This window comes from Solanum stenotomum, chromosome 6 (assembly GCF_019186545.1).
Source record: "Solanum stenotomum isolate F172 chromosome 6, ASM1918654v1, whole genome shotgun sequence".
Lineage (NCBI taxonomy): Eukaryota > Viridiplantae > Streptophyta > Magnoliopsida > Solanales > Solanaceae > Solanum > Solanum stenotomum.
In genome coordinates this window covers 18292030-18313566 of record NC_064287.1, presented here as the reverse complement: position 1 = coordinate 18313566, position 21537 = coordinate 18292030, and positions in this window count along the sequence as shown.

Below are 21537 nucleotides of genomic sequence, written 5' to 3'. Positions count from 1 at the left end.
AACTGTCTCAAAGAATAATCTATCAACTTCCCTTTCTGCATCAATACACAACAAAGAACAATTCGAGAAGCATCACAATATACAACAAAACCCTCTCTCCATGAGTAGAGTAAAAATCGGAGCAGTAGTCAATAAAGTCTTGAGCTGTTAAAACCTCGCCTTACACTCATCAGTACCATTGGAAAACCACTTCTTTCTAGGTCAATCTAGTTCCCCTCTACGAACCATCGATAATAACATACAAGGCCTATGAAACTCCGAATCTCAGTAACTGAAGCAAGTTTGACCCAATCTCTAACTGCCTCAATCTTCTTAGGATCCACCATAATACCTTCCTTGGATACTATATGTCCCAAGAATGCTACCGAACTAAGCGAAAACTCACACTTTGAATACTTTGCATAGAGTTTCTTCTCCTTCAAAATCCCAAGCACAATCCTCAAATGATGCTCGTGTTCTTCCTTACTATGGGAGTATATCAATATATCATGTATGAAGATAATAACAAAAGAATTTAAGTATGGTTTGAACACTCCATTTATCAAGTCCATAAAAGTTGTTGGGGCATTAGTCAAACCAAAAGACATTACCATAAACACATAATGGCTATAACCTATCCAAAAAGCTATCTTAGGGATATCCTCCGCCCTATCCTTTAACTGATGGTAGCCGAATCTCAAGTCAATCTTGGACAAAACTGAAGCACCCTGCATCTGATCAAATAAATCATCAATACGAGGTATTGGGTACTTAATTCTGATAGTCAATACACATACACATAGATCCATCTTTCTTCTTCATAAATAACATTGGAGCACCTCAAGGAGATACGTTTGGTATAATAAACCCCTTGCTCAATAATTTCTGATACTGCTCCTTCAATTCAGCTGGTGTCATACGATAAGAAGGAATGAAAATAGGTTTAGTGCCTGGTTCTAAGTCAATGCATAACTCAATGTCACGATCAAGTGAAAGACCTGCTAAATTTGTCAGAAACACCTCCAAAAATTCACTCTAACACTGGAATAGACTCAAGCATAGGAGTATTAACACTAGGTTCTCGAATGTGCACCAAATAAACCAAAAATTCTCTCTATACCAAGTGACGAGCCTTAAGAAATGATATCACTCCTTTAGGTGGGTGACTAAGAGAACCTCTCCATTCTACTATAGGAATCTCAGACATAGCTAATGTAACTGTCTTGGCATGACGATTTAAAATTGTGTGATAAGGAGATAACCAATCCATACCAAGAATCACATCGAAATCTACCATATCTAAGACCTTTAAATCTGTATGAGTGTCATATCCTATCAAGATAACTATACATAGTCGATAAACCAAACCTACCACTACGGAATCCCAAACAGGAGTAGATATATTTACCAACAATTAAGAGACTCACATAATATATCTAATCTCAAAGAAAAATATGAGGACACATAAGAATAAGTAGAGCCTGGATCAAATAATACAGTAGCTGGCCGATGACAAACTAGAATAATACATGTGATAACAGCATCCGAAGTCTCTACCTCTGGCCTACCCGAAAAAGCATAACAATGAGCACGATAGCCCTCAGACTGTGAACCTCCACGACCACCACCATGACCAGAAAGGGAACCACCTCTACCTGAATGAGAACCACCTTTGTCATTCTGTACACCTCCCCTAGTTGGAGGTTGTGCAGCCTTAAAAGTCAAAGTGTGAGAACCCTGATGTAAGCCCCTACGTCTGGTCCTAGGGCAATTTCTCTCAAAGTGTCCCATATCACCACACTCAAAACAACCCTTACAAGACGTAGGTTGATGAGAGGAACCTAATGACCAGAATGCACTCCACAGCCTACAGTTCTAGAAGGTGAACCCTGTGATGTATGCACTGAAATAGAAGAACTATGTCCAGCATAATCAGCCTTAACCGCTGGTATAGCAGCATGAATGGGTCTACTAGACTAAGAGTGATCACCTTTCCCTGAGTAACCTCGACTATTAGGCTGAGCACCACCATAATCACCTGATCAGCCTTCTTGCCTTCACGCTGCTCAAATCCCACACGTCGAATCATTTCTTAATCTTTAGCAGCATCTACCACCTTTTGGAATGCAACACCAGAAGCAACAACTTGAGAAACTCCCAGACGAATCGGAATAACCAACCCCTTAACAAACCTTCTTACCCTCTCAGCCTCGATGGGAAGTATCATCAAAGCATGCCTAGTCAAGGCATGAAATTTACCCTCATACTCTACAACTGACATACCATCTTTGCTGCAAACCCTCAAACTCAGCCCTCTTGCACTACCTCTCACTGCGTGGAACAAATTTGGCTAGAAACACATGAGTAAACTGATTCCATGATAGTTACTCAAAAGATCCTCTTAAAAGAGGTAACAACTCTTGAAATATCCTTGAACTCATAACTCATTTAGAAACCAAAGTTTCTCTTTTATCAATGTAAAAATTGATACATTTGGGAATACTTAATTCCCTTATACTCTTACTCAATTCATACTTGAAAACTCTTTCTAAAAAATATATACACATTATATTATGATATCATCATTAATGACTCGGGAAGTCATACTACTTAAACATTGATGGTATATCTAGATACCATACTCAATTGTCATAATAATCATGTTTTAGAAACTCCTTTTCTCAAAACTCATCTTTACTTTCTCAAAAACTCAGTTTAAGACTCTAAGTGTTAGCTTTTAAAAAGCTTCTCAAGATTTATAACTCAATTCATAGTGTTCATGCGGAATTATGGACATGAATAACTCAATTAAGGAATCTTAATAGCAATATGGAAACTCAGTAATCATAACTCAAGAACTAAGAACTCAACGATAGTACTCTTCTCAAGAATACTTAATTCATAAGGTTCATGCTGAAATATAGACATGAATGAAGCAACTCAAGAATCTTAGTGCATAACATATAAAAATTCAATAATTATGAATAGAATTTTAAAAAAGGAATCAGAAACTCAAGAACTCAAACTCAACTCATCTCAAGAATACTCAAATCTAGGGGTGTTTTCCTAGATTTCTGTTTTGCTGATTTAAAAGTATATGTAGGGGGTGAGGATGAACTAATCCAACACCATGATAGCCTAACATACCTGGAAGAATAAGTTTCTTGCAGAATCTTGAAGAAGAACTTGATTAGAAGCCTTGAAATCTTAACTTGAAGGAGAAAAATCAAGAAAACCTTTCTTTAGATTTCTTGAATTAGTTTCTTGAATATCTATGGCCAAGAATTAGTATTCTCATTTATTATTCATAATTATATGAAGAAAATTAAGTTGGAAAGAATGGAATTCTTGGAGAAAGACTTACCTTGAAGAAGAATCTTGAAAAAAAGATTGAAAGAATATTGAATGGAGTCTTCTACTTTGATTTTTCCCCTAGGGTTTTGTCTTAGGGTTTGAGAGAGAAGAGAATGGGGATTAAGAGATGAAATTATGATTGGTTTTAGTCTTTAATTAGTCAAGAAATTCGTTTAGGGTTTTCTTAGAGGTAAAAAGACAAAAAATGACCATTTTTAATATTTTCCCGTCAGCTAATTCGTCACAGCACTGTATCAGGTTACTAAAATGGTCATAACTTTTTACTCAAACCTCAGATTATTGTGAAATTGGTGACGTTGGAAAGAAGATTAAAATACCTTTAATTTGATAGGATATGGGTCATGTAACTCTTTATATTTTAAGAGATATGGTTGTTTGAAATTGACCCTAAGTAGAATCTTACATCAAAACTTAATCGATAAGAAAACTTTCTACTCTACTTTGTACTAGGAGTTTCTAGTGACCTTAATTGATATCCAAAATCATTCCTACACTAAACAATTTACCTTTAAAAATATGGGCAATGTAAAAATCAGCTGATACAATCTTATCCACAAATAAAGAATAGCTAGAATCTTATCTTAAAAATTTTCAGGATGTTACAATCACACCCCTAGAATTGGGGTTTTAGTTAAGAAATATAAAAGGATTGGAATTACCTCCATGATGTTCTCATCCATTAATATTTTGATGAAAAAGCGATAATCTTCAACACCCACTGCGAATTCAACCCCAATTATCAATTACAAGATTGCATGAAAACCACAAAACTAAGAGAAAAATAGTCTAAAAATAATAAAGTGTAAAAGTGTGTGATATCTGATGTAAGGTCCCGAAATATCTTCTCTCATGTCATATTTCACATCTCTCCTTTGGTATATTTATAGTTTTTTCTAAAAATTGGCCCAAAATTCCATGAATGACCTATTCAACGACTTAAGTCGGGCTTACTTTTCTTATTCAGTGTACCGTCATTTGTTCTTCAGCTCGTCCGTCAATCACTTTAGACTTCAAGTGTTTGAACCTAAGTTGGAAGACTCAGTCAAGTGGGTATTTCACATTCACGAATTGTCAATTACCACCTTGTTCGTCTATTCAATCTTCATTTTAACACAGGAGTTAGTCACCTTCAGTGATGGAACTTCGAGTTCACCCAATGACTTCAGCAAATTGTTGTTTCCACTTTGTTTCGCCGACCTACCTTGAATATTTTTAAATGTGCACGCTGTCACTTTGGGCGAGGTCTGACTTACTGGGTGATCCGCTCTTTTGGTTTGGCAACTACCAGCTGGGAGTTAACACTCCTTTCAATGTTTTTGGCATCTTTTTCATAGATTATTCCTTGCCTTGTTCTTTTAGCCTTCGTAGCTGCGAAAATCAAAATACCATTAGAATAGGACATAAATAGGCATTGAGGAAACTAATTGTTGACATAAAACAACCTCACTAGCCTAAAGCATAAGTCTACAATCTCATTCAGACTCTTTACAAGACATTATTATTTTAGAAAAAATAAATTGTGCTCCATATTTTTCTCCTCTTCAAAAAGTTCAAGCCTCTTCCTTCTCCAACTTTATTAGTTATACAAATAATTTCTCTTAAACTTTTAATTTTTATTCCTACTGCTTTCTTATCAAGAATTTTAAAATTTTACTATAAAAATCTTGTTGGATTAAAGTGCAAAGCAAGTTCATAAATACATGTTGTTGAAATCGAATAATAATGCATTTATAAATTTATTTAAGGTTATTTAAATGTATCATGTTTATTATTTATTTTATAGAATATACTATAAAACACATATTTATAAATTCAAATATCTTAACTTTTATCAAAGAATAATTTATTGTGTCTAGAATGACGTTTTCCCAATACATTTTGTTTGATTTATAATATTTATTTATATTTACATATTAATAAAATTATATTTATTCAAATGGTTAAAAACAAAAAAATCTTAATAATTTAGTGTTTTGATCCACATACAAGATCGTAATCATTTATATGTGCATTCAGATTTAGATGTATTATTCTTAATGAAAACAAATTAGGCCTAAGAGTTAATGTTAGGTCTATATGTGATTGTAAAGTCCCAAATTGAAAATTGAAAACCCTAGAGTAAGTAATGGAGATTCTCGCCACTCGTCGACGTGATGACGTCGACTCATCAATCGTCCCACAACCCATTGCCTCTACTCGATTCGTCTCTTCGGCCTACCTTCGCTCTCGACATTGAAACTAACTCTCTGATTTGCCAACGATCTTGACACTCGATAGTCCTCTCTCCATCTCTCATACTCTTAAATGACTACAAAGACTCATATAGACTATTAATCGATAGTAAAACCAATTATTTTGCTCTTTTTCTCAAATATTTGAGACTATATTGTATATATATGGTCATAACTCATATAGAAAAAAGTTAGGGAAACAAGGTCATACTGATGCGACATGTTTTCCTCTATTTTCCTTTGTTTTAAGCGGAGAAGGATGTGAGAGGCGAGAGTAGTTCAATAAAGTCAACAAATGTCAAAGTTACAAATGATAGAGAGAAGATACTCCTTATTGATGAAAACTTGATTGGTAACTATAAATGTGAACTTGTAAAATTAAAGGATTATTTTCTTATATACTCCTTTCACTACTTCTTCGTTGTCGGTCTATGAGATATACTGGGTACATGTGCTTTCGTACTCATACTACACTTGATGCACTATTTTGTGGTCCAAATTGAATTTCAAATTTGAGCGCATTTTGTGTAGCTTTCAGAGTTGAGTTTTGAATTATCTTGGAGTTGTTGTCACGACCCAGAGGTACCCCGTAGATGTAACACGGCGTACTCGAGCCCTAAGGGGTCTCATACAAGCCCTTAGCATATCATGACAATAAGATAAATAGAAATGATGCAAAATTTAAAACTTTTTACAATCGAAGTCTTTCATAAAACTCAAAAGGAAGTCTAGACATTGTCTCATTAATCATCTAATACAATCGAGAATCAATAAGGGTCACAGCCCATTACAACATAGTCTCAAAGGAGAAAGTAAGAAAGACACTAGAAATGAATAACTTCCATCCTCGAACTATGAGGACTCACCAAGAGCGTGGAGAGAATCAATCCAAGCTTTGAACAATAGAAGAAGCACACATCAACAACCGGGCCCTACACTTATAGAAAATGTAGAAATATGGATTAGTACAAAACTGCACTAAGTATGATAGTCATGCATAAAAATCCTTAAAACATGCTAAAAAGGACATTTTAGTTGAAACCATGCTATATGCCAATTTTGAACATCATCTTTGAAATAGTTGGGGAATGTAACTCATAAGATAACTCATGTACAATTCAACATAGCATAAAGGATATCAACATAATCACAAGCACAGCCTCCAACATAAACATAATGCATACTCCAATCATCATAAGACATAGTTCACATACATAGTTAAATACCAAGATCATCTCATCATAATGGAACCATCATTTAAGTAACCCTAAGTTATACTTGTGCAATGCATAGATAATATCCCATAATCCCATCTACACTATGCACCAGTTTTAGTCCAACATGTTCATGCTTATCATGTTTTGCCTCATCCATAGTTAATACTCATAGAGAAGGAAACATTCATGTCCATAGCTTATAACCGGGAAAGCCAATCTTAGTAACAATCCATATCATACATGCATAAATTCATATATCTTCATAGTATAAGGAAACCACACCATAACCCCTTTCAAAGCCTACTTGTGCAATGCATGAATGAAGTCACATACCCCCACTAACACTAAGTAGAGATCCTTGAGAAGTCACAAGTATAGTTCATGTTCATGTTCATAATTCATATAAAACATGCATTAACTCATAAATAATCATATCATAAGAAAAACATACCACGACCACTCTCATAGCCTACTTGTGCAATGCATGAATGAAGTCATATACCCCCACTCATACTAAATAGAACCTCTTGAGGAACCATAGTACGTAACTCATGTTCTTGTTCATGGAGGGAAATAGTCTTAATTGACATAGAGCATATGAGCTACATGGAATTTGGTGTCATGCCCCCATATCGAAAAGAGGTGTCCTACTTGCCTAAGGTAGAACTAGAGTTTGTTAGCTTAGGTGGATCCACTATCTAAAGACCTATGTGGGCACGTAGTTATGGGATAAGGAGATTGCTACAAGAAACCCAGGCTTCTGGCATAGAATGTTTCCATCTCATGAGATAACTATTTTGGGAACATGGACTAATGGCGTAAAAGGAGCTCATTAGGAAGCCAGACTAATGGCGTAAAAGCTTCCATCTCATAATCATATCCACTCGGTGCTAAGCATAATTCCCATTAGTTTTATGTTAAGTCTTAACTTAGGTTCATGTTCATGAAAGAATGCCTTAGCACTCAAACCAACATAGTATCATAATAACTCATAGGTTCAATAGGTGAGAATAGCCTTTCAACCTTTGAATCTTTCATATGTGAGTAAACCTTTCACATCATGTTCATAATGTGTTCATGAGAATAGCATTTCAATCAATACAACAACATTATCATAGTCATAGACATATCATGCATAGTCATGTGTAAAGGTATGGGAAAAATGATCTTTCAACAATACCACAATTACACCATAGTCATAGGATCTTCACTCTCTCAGTGAATCATAAAACATGTACATAATATCACAATCATGCATAATTCTCTTGTCTTGCATTCAAGGATCATAGATCACATCAAGTCAACATATCTAGCATTCATTACATTGGACATGGATATAATTATAATTCAAGTAGTTCATTCATTGTATGCATAATATCATGTACTCATATTATAGGTCATGTGGGTAAAGTCCTTCCATAATAATACCATATACAATTCAACATGCATAATAACTTCCTTCTTAAAGCCTCAACGTTCATAGCTCATTTATTTTAGCGTTTACCCTTTAAGCCTTAGAAGTCATCTTCATACTACAAGTCTTACCCTGAAGCAATAACTCACATGATCATCTTGTATACCTAATTCTCAAGGTAATCTAAACCCATGCTTCATTCTTAATCAATTATAGTCATATAGCATTATATAAACTCAACCTCAATACTACTCAACCATGATCCATCATATAAGCCCTAACCTAATTCATTCATGTCTACAAGCTTTACTTATAAGCAATTCATATCTAGGTCATCTAATCTAAGGCAATTCATAAAGAATTTCATCAATCTTAGAAGGTCACATCTAAACCCTCAATTTGTCTCTTTCATAGCATAACACTTGACCATATCACTTTCACCATAGAACCTTAGGTTAATCAATAATACATGTATAATCATACTAAAAACATGTAATTACACCATAAATAATCATTTTCTACTCAATTGAGCCAACATACAACAATACCCACACTTGAACATCCAAATTGGAAAAAATAAGGAATTCATGGGTTCATGGGTAATTCATCATGAAAAAAGTAGTAATTCCTTAAATTAAACATAATATAAAGCAATTAAACCATTTAAATCATTTTGAAAAGGGAATCCATGACTTTGAGTGAAATCCTAGCTTTTTGGGAAAATTGGAAGCTTTGAAATCTAGTTTTGAAAGGACTCTATGGGTGAAAGCTTTCCATAGATGAAAAGCTACCATACCTTATGAAGATTACTCACGGAATTGAGTAGGAAAGATGAGTCCTTGAACCCTAGACTTTGACTTCTTCTTCTTCTTCAAAGGAGGTTTTAGTGAGTGAAATATTCGGGAGAGAGTTGGTTATGATTTGAGGCTTGTGATTTTATGAAGTGTAAAGGGTTATTTAATAGCTTAATAACCCTTATATAGGTCTACTAAATCAATATAAAATGACCCTACACTAAACTAACCAAAAAAGGAATTAACTAAACTAACCCTCACATTGGCCGTAACTTGGCAGATTTGCAGGCCATGACTCACGCCCATGACCTACAGTTCGTAGGTGAGCCTACTGGCCGTCCTGCAGGTCTGTAAGTCGTGGCCTGCAGCTTGCATTTGAGGGCCTAACCCATGACCCTAATCTACGGGGTGTGGGTCCACCTACTGGCTGTAGGTGCCATCCGTAGGATGCCCTTTTTGGGCAGCCTTGGCAGATTTGGGAAGTCTTGGGGGTTAGGCTTTAGGGTCCTCCTCAAGGACCCTTGGTTGGTCCTTGGGGGTTCGTACCTTGACGTTTAACCCCTAAACCCCTCATCCTAAGTTTGGGAAACCATTTTACACTTCTAAACCACACATCAAACTCAAAAACACTCACGTAAGGCTCTAGTTCACCTACTAGTTTTCCTGGTGTTACAATATCTCCCCCTTGGGAACATTCGTCCTCGAATGACATTTCTAAACACCTCACGGAATTAAAGACTCAATACTAGCAGCCCATCATGCATGAACATCAAAATAATACACAATTCAAAGGAGGAAACATCAACTCCATCTTAAAACATAATCAATGCAACGCAAGGAAGTTGGAACTACATCTAACAACCCATCATTCAAGAAAATCTCATAACTAGCAATGTTCAAGGAGGAACTACCATCTCCTAGCCATAACATGCTCAACATACTCTCATGGAGCCCATATGCAATTTTACTCTCAAAAAGCATTTTATTCAAGGAGGAATGTCTCAACTCCAAACTAAAGCATGTTCATATATTCTTCTCATAAAGTACAATAGGCAACTCATACTCAATGCTAACAACATAAGGAAAACAATTCACATAAACTCATTTTCTATTCTAAAACAAAAGTTTTCATGAACATGCATTATATAAGGAAATCATGGCAACACATTAACACATAATAACCTAGCTACCTAGGCACACCATCTCCCCCTTGGGAGTAAGCATATACAAACTCTTCTAAAAATCATCTATCACATAATCATAGGAGGAACTACCTTCTCCAACTAAAAGCAAGCTCAACGCCACATTATGGAGCCAATATGCCTTTTCATCAAAAGCATAACAAAGCATGTTCATCAAATCATCTCATGAAGTCAAATATGCCATCATCATACTAAATGCACAACAACATGAGGAACATATAAATCATGAAAACTCATTTTATACTAAACATGAATTCTCTGAAGAACATGCATAACATAAAGAGATCATGGATATTTTCTAAAACACACATGACTCCAAAAACATAAAACAAACTAGAAATGAAACTCTTGGTCTCAAGCTAGAATAGGAATAGAAGAAAGGGATGAGGATATTAGGACTCTCAATCAATCATGATATCTAAACATACCATCTCCCCCTTGGGAGTAAGCCCTTTACTAAGACCTCAAATAATACTCCTTTCAAACAATCCCAAAGCACCACCAAAACTCATAATAACCTTACCGGGTTCTAAAACCAATAGAGGTCTAACAACCATGCATCCAAACCCAACCAATACAAACATCAAGGTCTAAAAGTAACATAGGAATCTAAATAAGCATATAGCACATACCGGGAGCAACATTTGGAGGGCACTCTTATTCCCCTCTAGCTTGGAGAGCATCAGACCTACTTTTCTTCCTCTCACTTCCTGTAATATTGAGTATCGGGCAATCTCTTATTTTGTGGCCACTTCCACCATAACCATAACAGCCCTTCATGCCGGCTAGACACTTACCATCATACCTTTTTCCACACCTAACACAAGTAGGTTTAATCACATCAGATCTACTACTACTCACTCCTTGAGATTTAGGGGTAGATGATGAGTCCACAAATTGGACTCATTTAGGGCAATATTTTAATAGAAATTGTGTCCTCATATTCTTATTTTATCTCAATATCTGATAAAACCTTTAAGTTTCAGGAATTTAAAGTTTGAAGGAAAGCATGGACACTACTTCGCAAAAAGGAACGAAAAGACTGAAAAGAACAAGAAAATGAAGGCCAGAGGATCGCCGAGTTCACTTGGCGAATTGCCGAGTTCACTTAGCGAATCGCCGAAGGGTCTCACTTTGCCTTTTGTTCCAGTGGGCTAAGCCTTGAAGGAAAGGATCAAGTCGGTGGAAAAAGGGAGCAGTCGGTGCATCGCTGAGGAGTTCTGCGAAGTAGTACTATGTTGCCCAATGACCCAGAGCACGACGATGCCAAGTATGGTGCAAGACGGCAATGAACCACACCAAGGGGTGAATCGCCTAGTTAATCGGCGATTCTGACTAATGTCGCCGAATGATCTGCCGTAACACAGATTTTTGAAAACTATAAATACCCATGGAGAGTTATAGCTTAGTAAAAGTTTTTTAGTATTATTAGAAAATATCACATTCGTAATATAATTTTGAGTACTTTTTATTTTACTCTTAAGTTTGGAGAGGGTTTTGGAAAACATGAAGAAGAAGAGGGTTTCATCTCTTCCAATTTGGAAGCGGGTCTCTTGGATTCTTCTTTCCTTGTTCAAATAAAGACTTATTTCTCTATACCCATTTGATTTCAACATCATTAAAGGTATAAATTTCTATCTCTTGATGTGTGGCTAAAAACCCCCATTCTTGGGGTGTGATTTAGTAAATATGTGTTGATATTATTATTGGGTCTAGCTTGCTAATAGGTTAGATGTAGTTTAATGGTGATTACACCTAGCAGTTGTGGTTCAATTTAATGGGTTTGTAGTTGCAAATATAGAGCTACCCATGTGTTTTCGGCTTGCCCGAGATGGAGGTCGCGAAACCAAGACCACTAGACTAATGGCCTAAGGAGTGGGTTGACAAGAGGTTCAGCCCTAGAGGGTGAGCCCTAGTCCCATATCCTAACACTCAGCTCGAGAGAGTGAGTGAGGTAAGGCGTAGGTTGGTCTTCATACGGCAAATGGGTGTTCGAGAGGAACGCCTTTCAAATGGGCTAAGTTGCTCGAGAGGGAACTTATTTCCATCTAAAGCTTAGGCTAGTCACTATTATCTTGCAAATTTCCTATCAAAAGCATGTACCAACTATTTATGTCAACTTGTATTGCGGTCACACCCCAAGAACTCTTCCCCATACTTGATTTACTTTCTATTTTTACTATTTTTGCTATACTTGTGACAAAAACCCCAAATTGTTATTTGACACTTTTGTGTCCCCTCTTGAATTTACAATGTTTTTCATTGTTAATGTCTTTAGCTACGACTAGATAGCACTTAATTTTATTTTTCTATTTATTCTCGAAATCACTCCCTTGGGACACAACCCCAACCCTTGGTTGGGTTACTAACTATTGCACGATCGTAGACACTCGTACAGGAAGTTGTGTCGTTGATTACGCTAAACATCAAAATGGCGCCGCTGTCGGGAGGTGGTGTTACTTGTGAATTTTTAGATTAGTAGAATTTTTGTTCTTCTTAGTTGTAGTTTACTAACTTTATTTGTAGTTTTGTTTTTCTCTAAGTTGTTGTAGGCAGGTTCCCTAAGCATGGCTGAGGGAAATAGTGGCAACTCGGCTGAGATAAAGCAAGAAGTTGAGAGAGACTTCACATTACCCGCACTGGTAACTCAGCTACACGAGTTAGCCACTAAAATAACAGAGGTGGAAAACCAGTGCAAGAGTCAAAGAAGGTACATACCTCCTCACGAGAGGAGGTAGTCTAGATGCAGGGAGAACAACCGTGTCGAGAACACACTCCAAATAATTCTCCAAAATATCACTGAACAAGATCAAATGTTGGAATAAATGAAGGAGAATATTGAAGTGTTGAATCAAATGGTTGGCTCTCATTCTAGATCGATCCAGCTGATCAGGACACTCCTAAACTATGCGGTTCCTCCTCTTCACTCGAACGAACTATTGGGGTTACCTAGTAACACTAGGACCAACCCAACCAATAGGGAATGAGTAACGACTCGCGTTGAGCCACGACGTTAAATAAGGCGCTTCTTGGGAGGCAACCCAAGGTTTTAAAAGCTTAAAATTTTGCTTTTACAAATTATGGTGTGTTAGTAGTGCAGGTTTGAATGAGGTAAGTGAAAAATGCAGATTGGCTAGGAAATGATCAGTTAGCGACTTTGACTTAGACCACCATCTTGATCCCAAGAAATTGACAAAGTTGTAACAATCGGCGAGATAAGGGACCACTTGGCGATACGCTGCGTGGATCGGTGATCTCTACTAACGTCACCGAACTAAAGCGAACTGAAAGGTTTTATAATTGCCAAAGGTCCAAGAATTTGAAATCTCTCAATTTCCCTCGCTCACAAATCTCCTAACTTCGCACTAAGGTAGCATTTTATTAAATTTAGCATTACTCTAGTATTTTGGTTGAGTGATCTGTACTCTGTATTGGATTTCTTTGCTTCCTAGCTTTTCAATCATATTCTAATCGGCACAAAAGGTTAGTTATCCAAACCCCGATTTTACTTTCGAATAGGTTGAACTCTTGTGCAATGATAGTAACTTATTGATGTGTGTTGGGCCTTTCTGATAGAATTAGAATGATTGCATGCTTATTTTAATTCAAAAAGCTTGCTTATGTTGACTAATTGTCGAATGCTCATAATCTATGTACTTTTTAATGAGTTGGGTCATGATTGCATGTTCTTTTGATTGTCTAGGTGAAGTCTGAGTAGCCCATGTTTACACTAAATGTCAAAAAATTTCTCAATGATAGAGAGGGTGACACCGCTCTTAATAGCACATATCGTCAAATGGTCAAATACGGCAAGTCCAGAAGAAATTTGAGTATTTCAGAGTGGTGGTAGTATGGGTCCTGTTTGAATTTCGTTAGTGCATGCTCTGATTTTGCTTTCGGGGTTTGCGGGATTGAATTTGAGAAGATGGATCAAAAATAGGAACATTGGACTATTCGGCGAGCTGAGTCAAGCTCGTCGAATCGTTCGGTGGTTCACCCAATGTCTCCATATCTCCCTTAGTATCAAATAAAGTTGGATGAGACTGTAACTTTCGGCGAAATGCTAAGGGTCTCTAAACGCACTGGGTGAATCGATGAAAACACTCTTAAGCGCCCTCTGTATGCTACCCCTGAGACCCTTATGCACGCCGAAAGAGGTTCGGCGACTCACCGATCCACTTGGCGAGCCTTTCTGTAGTAGATTGCATGTGGTTTTATTTTTCTTCCTTAACTCCTCTCAGATCTTTTGTAGGTATGAATAAACCCAGCAAAGCTGGTAGCAACACACAACCCCGACGTAGAGGAAAAGGGATCACAGTCAATGTGGATGCAGATAAATCCAAGCACAAGGCCACCAAAATTTTAACAACTGGCGGAAAAGGCAAAGGCAAAGACAAAATTGTTGAGCTATCAGATACAAGTTCCGACAGTACTAGTTTTTACACAAATGACCCAACAATATATGATAGTGAGAGTATGGGTTCTGATGAAGATGAACTGATAGAGGCACAGAGGAATGAGTTACGATCTAAATGAATGAACGACCCATCTCGGATCAGAAATCCTCAATCCACCACTCAGACCCCTCCAGTTTCAGAGCAGGCAATGGTACTAGCACCTCTAGTACAAGGCCCCTCCACCTAAATCAACAAACAGACTAAAGTCTGAGGGGCTGAGAACGATCATTAAGGAATAATGTCTCTCCATAGATAGGGTGATCGATAAGTATCCCGAGATAATATAATGCCTGAGATATCACAAATTTCAAATATTCACCAAACCTGTGGCTCTTACATACCAAGTTGGGTTAGAGAATTCTACAATGCATACAGTGCATTGGTACCTCAACGGAAGAGGTTCGTGTCGTACTTCAAAGCAGTTAACTACGTGGCTGTCTACCTTATGACAGTAAAGCTATCAACAGAGTTTTAGGTATGCTGATAAGATTAATGATCATTGCCAGCACTTAATCAGAACAAAGAAGCTGGACAAGATGAAAAGGTGGTTAGCCCCGTTGATCTCAGATGATAAGGCTCAGAAATGGATAGTAGAATGAGTTTTGATTGAATAGAAAGATCTGAACATAGTTGCAAGATACTGGTTCGAGTTCATCAGCAGCACAATCATGCCATCCTAGAATGAGTCGGTTCTTTGCTTTACCAAGGCAGCTTGCCTGGGTTGCATCATAGAGGAAACGCGGATAAACCTAGGAGAAATCATCGCTTCAGATATCCATATGCATGCAAAACAGAGGCAGCCATCTCTTTCTTTCCCAATATTGATCAAGGAATTGTGCAAAAGAGCTCAGGTTCCTAGAGATGCAAAGAAGGATGTGGAATTAGCTGCCACCGCCTCCACGAATATCCAAAAGATCGAAGCTGAATATCTTAAGGACCAAGCGGAAAAGAAACAGAATAAAGTTGTGGCCACTGGATCCACACTTGCGGAGGAATCTTCGCCTACTCTGGCACCTATGTCTTCAGGTATACTCGCTCCTTCTTCTCATTCACAGACTCTAGGTCCCTCTGCTTTTGTGGTATCACACAAACCCACTGTTACAGTTGCATCCTGTGGACCAATCACTCAAACATCCTTGATCCGGATGGGACAGCTTGCTCAATCTGCTAATTTTCAGGATGTCAACATAGAAAAATCCATTCTAGGAATGATACAGGCTGCCCTCGATGATGTTATGACACTACTGAGCACAACTATTGATGCTCTGGCGGCTAGGATAGCCATGTGTAAGCGTGACCAATGAGCCACAGAAGAGGTGACATGCTTAAAGGCCATTATTGCAGAGCTAAGGAGAGATGTAGAGTACCTCAAAGCCACCGATGTGTCCATGATCTTTGGAATAATGGACATTCCAAACGTACCTGAGATGCCTCAGATGACCACTGGACATGGGGATAAAGCAAAACATATAATCGACCTTGAGTTAGAGGAAGAGATGGACGAAGAGATGATTAAGGGAGTTGCAGCGAACGACATAGCCGAAACTGAAGAAATCATGATAAACGTTGTTATGCAAGCTTCCTTGGCAAAGAGTCCTGATGCTAGATCAAGTGGAGCCGGTCCTTCTAGAATTCACTCTGGGCACTGATGCCCAGACAGATGGAGCGACTACTTAGACAGGATCCCCTCTTTACCTCCCTCTCTGTTTTTCTTTATTCTGCCTTTCAAATTCTGTGTTAATTGCATTTTAGGACAAATTACTTTTATTTGTGGTGGGGTGAGGCTCACCTTTTATGCGCTATTTGTGATTCATGTTTTGTATATATTTGGGTTGTTCTGTATTGTTTTTACATTGCTTTTTGTGGATGTTTGAGCTTATGGCTCACTTTTGTTTTAAATTACAAAAATGATTTTGACCCTTCCAAAAAAATTTGAATTTTTCGCACATTTTTGCCACCTCTCGTGTGTTGAAAGTGGCTGTTCTTTTGCAAAATTTAAGTCTCAGTCCTGATCATTATTGATGACTTGAATAGTGCCATCAATCGAACAAACATGAATGCGCGACTACGACGAAACCAAACGAAGTTACATAGACAATATGTGAACTCTTTGCATCTTGTTGTGATTGACCATTTATCGAATTGATTCTCTTGTAATGACCGTTGCACACTAGCGAAAGTGTATACTCTTGTTTGACTTAATTGTCAATCCCTTGTGTGATTAGCTTACTTTGAACCATGCATGAATAAACTCATAATTTGCCCCATTAGCCTGATTGATTTAGAAAGGTGTGCTCTTGAAATGATCTTAGGCAACTTTAAAGAGTATGAGCCAAATTTGACATATACCTCTTTTGTGGCCTACCCATGAGTGTGTGAAAATCTTTTGAACACCCCTTGAGCCTTACCTTTCTTTGGAAGAACCTTGATGAACCCTAGACCTTGCTTGACCCACTACTTATAATCCTCTTGATTTGTGGTTTAGTGAATAGCCAACTTAGGCGAAAATCCTACATTGGGGGTGTGGTGAAAAGGAAAAGGAGAAGTCAAGAAGTGCAAGAAAAGTCTCCCTTAACCCAAGTTATTGCAAAACAAAATGGAAACCCTTCAAAAAAATTGTGGAATAAAAAGCACAAAAAGGAATTGGGTTTCTAAGTAATACATGGAGAGAGAATAAAAGGATGACTTAGAAGCACTAGAATAAAAAGTGATAAGGGAAGGAAAAATGACGTTTTGATAACACCACACCTCACGAGGATGAAGAAGTCACTGAGCCTAAATGACCATACATTTGCACTCAGCCCCATTACAAGCCTTGAAAAGACCTTTTTGATCATGAGTAAGCCAAATCGAGAGTCGATTGGCAAATAAGGATAAACCTATGGGTGAAAACATGCATTGTGTTCCTCTTTTTGAGTGTGAGCATTGCATCTGATTCCTAATCTTGAATTGATTAACCTCTATGTGTGAATATGGAATNTAAGGGTAAACCTATGGGTGAAAACATGCATTGTGTTCCTCTTTTTGAGTGTGAGCATTGCATCTGATTCCTAATCTTGAATTGATTAACCTCTATGTGTGAATATGGAATCATTTTTTATGTGAGGGCATTAAGATACTTTTTGTTGAGCTTGAACTTGCACAGGTAGCAAGTATTGTGAGCATGAGAATCATTGGTAATGGTGTGTCAGAACTTGAATCTTTGAGTACACAATTGAATCTTCGCATAACTAGTTTGAAGTCTTGTTGTGTACATTCATGATTGAGTCTTGTGTAGCACTGTTTGAGACACCCTTTTTGAACAACTGAACTTGATTTTCTTGAGGACAAGCAAGAGTTTAAGTTGGGGGTGTTGATGAGTCCACAAATTGGACTCATTTAGGGCTATATTTTAATAGAAATTGTGTCCTCAAATTCTTATTTTATCTCAATATCTGATGAAAACCTTTAAGATTCAGGAATTTGAAGTTAGAAGGAAAGCATGGACACTACTTCGCAAAAAAGAACGAAAAGAATGAAAAGAACAAGAAAATGAAGGCCTGAGGATCGCCGAGTTCACTTGGCGAATTGCCAAGTTCACTTAGCAAATCGCCGAAGGGTCTCACTTCACCTTTTGTTCCAGTGTGCTGAGCCTTGAAGGAAAGGATCAAGTCGGCGGAAAAAGGAAACAGTCAGTGCATCGCCGAGGAGTTCCACGAAGCAGTACTATGTTGCCCAATGACCCAAAGCACGACGATGCCAAGGATGCTGCAAAACGGCGATGAACCACACCAAGGGGCGAATCGCCGTGTTAATCGGCGATTCCGACTAATGTCGCCAAATGATCCGCCGCAACACAGATTTTTGAAAACTATAAATACTCATGGAGATTTATAGCTTAGTATCAGTTTTTTTAGTATTATTAGACAATACCAGATTCTTAATATAATTTTGAGTACTTTTTATTTTACTCTCAAGTTTGGAGAGGGTTTCGGAAAACTTGAAGAAGAAGAGGGTATCATCACTTCCAATTTGGAAGTGGGTCTCTTGAATTCTTCTTTCTTTGCTCAAATCAAGACTTATTTCTTTATAACCATTTGATTTCAACATCATTAAAGGTATAAATTTATATCTCTTGATGTGTGGTTAAAACCCCGATTCTTGAGGTGTGATTTAGCAAATATGTGTTGATATTATTTTTGGGTCTTGCTTGCTGATAGGTTAGATGTAGTTTAATGGTGATTTCACCTAGTGGTTGTGGTTCAATTTAATGGGTTTATAGTTGCAAATACAAAGCCACCCATGTGTTTTTGGCTTGCATGAGAGGGATATCTCGAAACCAAGACCACTAAGTTATACTTGTGTAATGCATAGATAAGTTCCCATAATCCCATCTACACTAAGTACCACTTTTAGGCCACCATGCTCATACTTATCATGCTTTGACCTCATCCATAGTTAATACTCATAGAGAAGAAAACATTCACATTCATAGCTTATAACAAGGAAAGCCACTCTTACTAACAATCCATATCATGCATGCATAAATACATATATCTTCATAGCATAAGGAAACCACACCATAACCCCTTTCAAAGCCTACTTGTGCAATGCATGAATAAAGTCACATACCCCCACTCACACTAAGTAGAGCTCCTTGAGAAGTCACAAGTATAGTTCATATTCATGTTCATGTTCGTAATTCATATAAAGCATGCATTAACTCATAAATCATCATATCATAAGAGAAACATATCATGACCACTCTCAAAGCCTGCTTGTGCAATGCATGAATGAAGTCCCATACCCCCACTCATACTAAGTAGAACCTCTTGAGGAACCATATTACGTAACTCATGTTATTGTTCATATTCTTGTTCATGGAGGGAAATAGCCTTAACCGACATAGACCATGTGAGAAACATGGAATCCGGTGTCATGCCCCCACACCGAAAAGAGGTGTCCTATTTGCCTAAGGTAGAACTAGAGTTTGTTAGCTTAGGTGGATCTTGTAACGACCTATAAAATGAATAAGTGAAACTAGAGCCTAACAACTTTGTGTTTGAGTTGTTGTGAGGTTTGAGGGTGTAAAATATTTTCCCGAGCTATGGTTGAGGGGTTTAGGGGTTAAATACCAAGGTCAACTCCCCAAGGACCACCCTAGGGGTCCTTGAAGAGGACCTTAGAGCTTAAACCCCAAGACCCTAAAGAAAATGAAAGTTTCCTATAGTTTGGTGACCTACAAAAGGGGACCACGCCCCGTAGGTCCATCCACGCCACGTGGATGGCCTCCGTAGGTCAAGGTCCCCAAACAAAGCCACAACCACAAGCCACGAATCAGAAGCATGGAGTGTGGACCCACCCATGGTCCATGGGTGGGTTTCGTTAGTCACCACCTGTTTTACTGGTTTAGTTCGGTCATTATGGGGATGAACTCCTAAATTCATTTTAAGTCTTGTTTAGTTGGAGGATGGTTTTAATTGGTTATTTAAAGTATATTAAGGGTTTTTAAAGTATTAAACTCTATTTTCAATTCATTATTTCAAAACCCAAATTAGAAACCTCCCCTCTCCTCTCAAAATTCTCTCTCTAGAAACCTCCATTGGAGGTGAAAAATTCAAGCTTCCAAGGTCAAGACTTCAAGTTTTTCAAAGGATTATCATGAGGTTCTTCCATAAAAGGTATTTTAGTCTTCATCCTTGACTTAGTTTCTTTCAAGGAGCCAATTTCAAAAGTAATTTCAAGTCTCTAATGTTTTCCCCAAAACCCTAGTTTTCAATCTATGCATGAGTTTGATTCCAAACATTTTTCAAAGGATTTATTGCATTGAATTATGAATGAATTATGGATTTAAAGGTGAATTAAGATGATTTCTTCCTTTAACCCATGTTTTCCCCCAAATTCCTAAGTTGTGATTTGTGAGTGGGAATTGATTGATCATGAAGTATGTGAATTGTTTATGTTTACATGGATATAGAATGTTGAAATTATGTTATTACTCTTGTGTAATTGTTTTAATCTAAGGTGTGTGGGTGAATGTGATTCATGACCTTGAAAGGCAAGGTATGAAGGTTAAGGTATGATTATGACATGAAGTATATGTGTGTGATCTCAATGAATGTGTTATGATCATTTTTAGAATGTAATTGTATGGTGATTGAAGGTATATTCTCAATTAACCCTTATGAATGATGATGATGATATATGTGAAAGCTTATTCTCACATACTCACACACACTCATGAATGACTAATGAATGAAGTTTTAGATGATAATGTTAATGATGATGTATCAATTGAAAGGCTATTCTCAATTGAATTCTAATGAATGATAATGACATGCTTTGAAAGGACTTTCTCACAATATGGGGATTCTTAGGCGAAAGGTTGTTCTCATATTTGAATCTATGAGCTTTCCAATGAATGAATGTTGGGATAGGATGGATGCTCATCCGTGAGTTGAGGCGGAGTATCTAGTAACAATCCCTGTATCCCATTTTAATGAATGTTGGGTTTATGATGGATACTCATCCATGAGTTGAGGCGGGGTATCTAGTAACAATCTCTTATCCCATAATGAACTAATATAATGAATGATAAGTACTCCGTCGGGAATAATGCTAAGCACCGAGTGGATATGAATTGGGGTAAATGCTTATCTGTGAGTTGAAGTGGGTTATCTAGTAGCAACCTCTTGAGATGGATGTGCATCTGTGAGTTGAGGCGGGGTATCTAGTAGCAATCTCCCTATCCTATAACTATGTGCCCACATAGGTCTAGCTAGTGGATCCACTTAAGCTAAAAACAATGGTCCTACCTTAGGCAAGTAGAAATCCCTTATTCGGTGAGGGTGACACCGGGATTCCATGAATTGCTGACATGGTCCACAAA